General features: G+C 43.5%; 1 pseudogene; it reads right to left on the bottom strand.

The window, feature by feature from the left end:
• Nucleotides 1-764: 764 nt before the first annotated feature.
• LOC124287640 lies at nt 765-6,290 on the bottom strand (annotated as a pseudogene).
• Between the last annotated feature and the right edge of the window lie 1,312 nt (nt 6,291-7,602).

Consider the following 7,602-nt stretch of genomic DNA (forward strand, 5'->3'; position numbering starts at 1 on the left):
CCTATTTCCCTGCACAGGGATCTAGACCTTATAAGCCTCAAGTACATTGATCGACTATTAACTGAAGCCCAATTAAAAAATATCTCATAAGATATATTATATGCACACAGGATGGGGCTGTACCCAGTCGTAGAAGTCGTGAAGACCCTGGAAACCGTGAGACGGATTCCGCTTTGAGGCAGTTATGTGATGTAAAACGCCAACTAGAACAAGGTCAGCGACACGCTGAAAGCACTATATAAGAAATACCATAGAGCTTTCAATATCGTGGACGGACTGATACTGCCCTTATGGCAACCAGCATGGGACTAGGGCTGCACCTATAGTGCTAGGCATTGAAATAACAGCTGGGGTGGTAGGGGTGGCAGGGTTGGTGTTTAAGTTTGCATCCCCGCAGACTGCATCGTAAGGCATTGAAACGCCGACGAGATCAGGGTTCTAGCGAAGCAAAGCTGAACACGGTAAGTGAGCGTATTTCGGCAGCACTCACCGACAGTAAGATCTCGAGGAGGAATTTCGCTCAATACTCTCTGAACTCGACAAGTACCGTAAGATGAAACAAGAAATCAGGTCCAAGTCTCGTAAGTCTGCTATCAGCGAAGACAAGAAAAAGTACATAGAACAGGGACGAAAAAGCCCAGCAAGCCTTTATTCTGAACGCCAAAGAGATCATAAGCGATTCACATTAAACTGTTTCATCGAGGTCAACCACGACATAGAGCTATCACGTGATCAGGAAGTGGCACAATAGTGTCACGCGCGTGGCCGGGAAGTTAACTGGGGATTCAAAAGTAGTATATACGATGGGGCTTAGATCTAAGGGCCTGACAAAAGGTTTATTGATGAAATAAAGCTTTACAGCGAACCTTCTTGAAAAGTGATCTCGTGACCCCCAGTATATCTACTACTTCAACGTTCTCAAACTTGCTTTCTTCATCACATAATACGTGACTCTGGATCACGGTCTCATTCTTGTTCTCTTCATCACATAATACGTGACTCTGTATCATGTTCTCAAACTTGCTCTCTTCATCACAATACATGACTCTGGATCACGGTCTCATTCTTGCTCTCTTCATCACAATACATGACTCTGGATCACGTTCTCATACTTGCTCTCTTCAACACATAATACATGACTCTGGATCACGGTCTCATACTTGCTCTCTTCAACACATAATACATGACTCTGGATCACGGTCTCATACTTGCTCTCTTCAACACATAATACATGACTCTGGTTATGCTCCTGTACTTATTTATGCTTGTACTCCTGCCTCTAGTCCAGATCTTCATCCTCTTCATCTGTGTCAGACAGCAGGGGATCTTGGCACCGTTGAGGGGCGTGGCATACCGCACCATCCCATGGAGGCTGGTCAGGGGCAGCAGCTGTTTCTGTTTGCGTTTGAGGTAGCGGTGTTGACGGCACGCCGCCACCATGAAGACGCCCGCGATCAGCGCTATTAGGATGAGGATGAGGATATCTGAAACACAAGCCAGCAGATAAACAGCCTGTATCCAGTGATCCAGGTAACACGGAGAGAGAACATTTGACACAGTTCATGAGCATCCCTCATCAATCTTGTGTCATCGTCTCACATGGACTCACCACAGGATTTAGACTGTAGGTATGCGAGTGTACATGACTTAGTCTCTGAATGAATGAGTGCATGATTTAGCCTGTGACTCATGTGAGTGAATGAATGATTTGGTTTGAGATTAGGAGAAACAAATCCTTCATTGAACACGTACTTCATCAATCCACCAATATTAATGTCTGCAGTACCTAATATTATCAACCACTTTCCAAATCGCAGACAGAAATGTGTAATGCAGAAATGTATTTGTATCAACCACTCCATCAGCTGGTAATATTCATCACATTTGGTAGTCCAATATAAATAATATATGGTTACCATGGTAACTATTTCTCATACTAAATTGATTGATTGATAAGAAAACATAAAAAAGATACACTTACAAGTTCCAAATGTCGTAGCAGTATAATGATCATGTTCAGCCTCCATCTTTAACAAGGGGAGACAACTCTGTAAGCTCCCATTATTTGGCGCCGGCTCAAGACCAAGGAGGTGACACATGAGGGGATACACATCGACATTGTTCAAGATGTCCACGCTGGCACCGGCCTTGAAGGACGGTCCCATTGCCAGGAAGAATGGATGCATGTCTTGGAGAGAGTTATCCCAGCCATGGTCTCCCACTGTGTAGAGAGAGGACAAAGTAAACCATGGCGTGTTTGTTGTTTAATGCTGAAATTGTCCAGTTTTATGACAGTACTCTGTAGAACTGTCTAGACCAGAAAACACAGTGACTGACATAACTGAAAAAGTATAAATATGAAAAATAATAATGGCTTTCATTGTGCTGACCTAAAATTTGTTATTTATTATTGAAAATACTACAGTTTGAAATCCAAAAAAAGTTCCCAAATCATAAGATGCTTTCTCATTATTTTCATCTACTAAACGGTATTCTAAGGCTTAAAATATAAAATAGACTGACATAATAAGAGCGGGCGGGCGGGTTTGGGTGGGTGGGCGAGCAAGTGAGTGAGTATGGTTTTACGTCACTTTTAATAATATTAAACAGCGGTGGACACCAGGAAATGGGCTTCACACATATTAGGAATTAAACCAGGGTCTTCAAAGTGACGAGCTAACGCTTTGACCATTAGACTACCCCAGCGCCCCTTCTAAACAGGAACTCACTGCTACGATAACCATAAGCCTATGTTCAAGTATGGGTGTTGTGATCACCTTTGTGTAAAATAGGTTTGATCAATGAGGCCCTGAACTATTAAAGTTTAACCTTAACAGGTGTTTGAACAAGCAGATTACTCAACCACCTACAATCATCTACGACTTGCTTATTTCTAGTAAGTTGGTAACTGACATCCGTCACAACAAGGAGCGGCAAAATCCTGTCATTGTGCCTGTAGTGGTATCGGGCTGGTATGTCCTCTTTCTTGTAAACTGTGAAGTGTCCTTCAGCTTTGGATCCTGCCGTCAGATTTGCATACAGCTCTTCAAGCAGACCTGTAAGCAGAAGCATTCCAGCATTACAAAACACCAGTTTATGTAGTCAGTATCATTACAGTGAGAAATTCAGGTTTTACGCCCCTTTGAACAGTATTCCACTTGCAGTTCTATCACATCGTGTGACCTTGATTTGATAAGAAAGCCAGAGTGAGTGAGTATAGTTTTACGCTGCTTTTAGCAATATTCCAGCAACATCATGATGGAACTCTCCCCATTGTTCATCACACCTAGTTCCTTAAATTCATTTGTAAACTGAGCCATGAAACTGGATCTAAATGACACAGGTCTGCTGTTAGTATGTTACCAACACTGCAAGGGTCTTTGTCAGCACAGGTACTACAGATGTGTACCCCAGGTACGTTTCTGTATATAGAAACGAACCGTAGCCAAAGTCAGAATACAGAAAAGTACCATTGGATGAGTCTATTTCGCATTGTCTGTCAAACAGTTCTATTAGATGCATTTGATTACATTTTATAAGAAGCGAGCATACAACTGACTGACTGAAGGAGTTTGGTTTTTACGCGCTTTTAGCAATATTCCAGCTACATCACGGCGGGGAACACCAGAAATTGGCTTCACACATTGTACCCATGTGGGGATTGAACCGGGTCTTCAAGCGTGGCGAGCCAACGCGAAACACTAGGCTACCCCACCGCCCACGAGCATACAAAGTAATGAATATTTCGCAATGCACAATATACCAGTTGCAATCAGTTGAACAGGAACAACTACATATGGTTTCGTTTTAGGGTTGCTGAATATGGACAAGTCCCCATATAGGGTACGTTTCTGTACCTGGTACGTTTCTGTATTTTGACTTTGTTTAGGGTACATTTCTGTATACCTGCGGTACATATCTGTAGTACCTGTGCAGACAACCACCCTCCATCATTACAAACTCACCTTCATTGGGCAAAATATTTCCAACTGGACTACTTGCAAATATTTTTGTATGACAATGGATCAATGTATTTATCCAAATTTATAACATTTTCAGGTGGAGTGCTTGAAAATCCATGATCGCTTGTTATGATAATGTTTGTATTTTCCAACAAGCCCTTCTCCTTCATGCTCTTCAACAGATAACCGACTACATTGTCCAAACCGCCGATCATTCTTGTCACCTGGACGGAATCGGGTCCAAATTGGTGACCAAACTCGTCTGGCTGCTCAAAATAAAGAAGACCGAGATTGATAGGATAGGATGATGTGAACCAATCTAAAATGGTATCTATTCTTGTTTCATTTTTAACAGATCGGTCAAACAATATGTTCCTCGTAGCTTGGACACCTTTGACAGGAGCACCTCCCCCCGGCCACATGACTATACCGGTTCTGTGGTGAGAGTCCTGAAGCTGGTTAGTCACCCACACAGGTTCACCGCCGTCATCAAACCATTTAGCACTGGTCTGATCGGCTCTATTTGCCAGGGTGAAAACTTCTTTCAGTTTTGGATCGTACATCGTATTGGCCACAATCCCGTCGCCAGTGTGTAATGGTTCGGGGATGTGTTTGTAATGAACGCGTTCTTCAGACCATTCTTAGTTTTACGCCGCCCTCAGCAATATTCCAGTTATATGGCGGCGGTCTGCATTTAATCGAGTCTCGACCAGACAATTCAGTGACCAACAGCATGAGCATCGATCTGCGCAATGGTGAACCGATGACATGTGTCAACCAAGTCAGCGAGCCTGACCACCCGATCCCCGTTAGCCGCCTCTAACGACAAGCATGGGTTACTGAAGATCAATATTTTAACCCAGATCTTCACGGGTATGACCCGCCTATGAAAACCTCTCTGAAAGGAATCACCTCCTGCCTCCAAAGAGGTTAGACACGTGAAGATCCGGAGATGAATAGGTCTTCAGCAACCCATGCTTGCCACAAAAGGCGACTATGCTTGTTATAAGAGGCGACCAACAGGATCGGGTGGTCAGGCTCGCTGCCTTGGTTGACACATGTCATCGGTTCCCAATTGCGCAGATCGATGCTCATGCTGTTGATCAGTGGATTGTCTGGTCCAGACTCAGTTATTTACAGACCGCCGCCATATAGCTGGAATATTGCTGAGTGCGTCGTAAAACTAAACTCACTCACTCACCCAAAGAAGTTAGGGTATGAGCTCCATAGGAATAAAACAAAACGGGTTTATTCATGAATTCAGGCGACCGTATTTTATCGTTTATACGTTGGAGCTCGATTTAAAGCTGGGTAAACTGTATGTATTAAATTTCAACATTATTTTCTTCGTGAATAAACGACATAGACAAAGAGTGTCTGCAAGAAATATACCCCGGGTGTTTAACCGATAAAATACAGTGTATCAAATTATAAACGAATTTGAAGGTAATGCATGCTGCCTGAAACTGTTACAGGGCCAGGTTATTCAGTACATCTATACGAAGACTGCAGAATCGATCGTTTTAAAGCTAGTTGTGAATACACAACCCGCAACAGCTGTGCTGTAATGCGACATATGATCACGAAATTCTATAATATTAATAATTACAATCCTCATATATTATCTGGCGTGTTCGTGATATTTGATTTACAATGTGTATCACATTGTGGTGTGTGAAGACTTTTCGCAGCCAGCGATAGTTCAGTCACATTACTTGTAAGCCCGTGGTTGATAATGTAAGTGAGTGAGTGAGTGGTGAGGAGTGAGGAGTGGGTGGGTGAGTGAGTGAGTGGAGTGGGTGGGTGGGTGAGTGGGTGGGTGGGTGGGTGGGTGGGTGAGTGAGTGACATGACGAGCAAACGCTTTAACCACTAGGCTACCCCACCGCCCCCTTGATAATAAGAACATGGAACTACCCATTTGGTAATGGTAAATACACACCCGATCCTCATTTTAATCGTCTATTTTATGTGAACACGTAGTATTATCACTATTTGATAGGGATTCACATGCTTATGTATAGTCGGAAGTGTTGAATATTTCTGATTTGGAGTGAGTGAGTGAATGGGTCAGTGAGAATGGTTTGACGCCGCTTTTAGCAATATTCCCCCAATATAACGGCGTGGGATTCCAGAAATGGGCTTCACACATTGTACCCATGTGGGAAATCGAACCCAAGTCTTTGGCGTAACGAGCGGACGCTTTAACCATTAGGCTACCCCACCGCCCCTTATGATTTTGAAAGGAATTTTTATTTACATCATCTCATAAACAAAGCTACCCACTGATAGTATTACGAAGCACGACCTGAAGAGGATTTAATTCCATGGCACAACAGGTGGCCTGGCTGTATAGATTTAAGGAGTTGTTTGTGCAGAAGAAAAAAAGTCTATACATAATTCATAAACCATAATGATATATTTACTGTTAGATGACTACATCAGTGTTCGGTATATATAACCAGTGAGTCGAAGTGTTGCGTCCCTTATGCGTGGTAGGATAAAATGACCAGGGATAGGACCCTAATTTCTTTGGTCAGTTACACTCGCTTGTTCTCAGATTAGCTAGGGGTCGGGCGCTCGTCACGTCGAAGGCCCGGGTTCGATTCCCCACACGGGTACAATGTGTGAAGACCATTTCTGGTGTCCCCCGCCGTGATATCGCTCAATAATGCTAAAAGCGGCGTAAAACTAAACTCACTCATATGGCATCGTGCCTTTCTCCACTGGGACCTTGAATAACATTCGAGTACTCACTGATTCTGTTATCAGCGTCATAATAACTACAATGATACTTACACATTGAAAAGTGGGGTCTTGTGTGAGGGTGTTTAGTTTTACGCCGCACTCAGCAATATTCCAGCTATATGGCGGCGGTCTGTAAATAATCGAGTCTGGACCAGACAATCCAGTGTTCATCAACATGAATATCGATCTACGCAATTGGGAACCGATGACATGTGTCAACCAAGACAGCGAGCCTGACCACCCGATCCCGTTAGTCGCCTCTTACGACAAGCATGGGTTACTGAAGGTTCATTCTAACCCGGACCTTATTCATAGGTCTTGAATTATGTAAATATTGCTTATGAAGTACGCACTGACTGCTGGTGTTAGCGTGAACATTCCAAAACGGTTGGTACGTTTGTTGTTTAACGCCGCAATATTCCAGCTACATGGCGGCGGTCTGTAAATAACCTAGTCTCGACCAGACAATCCAGTGATTGACACCATGAGCATCGATCTACGCAATTGGGATATGATATGTGTCAACCAAGTCAGCGAACCTGACCACCCGATCCCGTTAGTCGCTTCTTACGACAAGCATGGGTTGATGAAGACCTATTGTAACCCGGATCTTCACGGGTCCGGCTCTGCGCTGGAGTTCCAGGTACATTAGCACAATAGGCATCGTGTCGCCTTCCCATACAGCGACCAAGTTTGATTCTACATCGAGTTGCCATGACGATCAAGTGAAGAATGGGTAGCTCTGTTGTTAATGACTCGTCACCATGAAACCCAGGTTCGATTCCCAATAATGTGTTGATCGAATTTGGTAGCTCCCATCATGCTGTGGCTTGGCTATTCGCAAATAAGGACTTTCAACCAAAGTCGATTATTCATTAAAAAAATACAAGGCA

This window comes from Haliotis rubra, unplaced genomic scaffold (assembly GCF_003918875.1).
Source record: "Haliotis rubra isolate DU_JTF1 unplaced genomic scaffold, ASM391887v1 Scf403, whole genome shotgun sequence".
Classification (NCBI taxonomy): Eukaryota; Metazoa; Mollusca; class Gastropoda; order Lepetellida; family Haliotidae; genus Haliotis; species Haliotis rubra.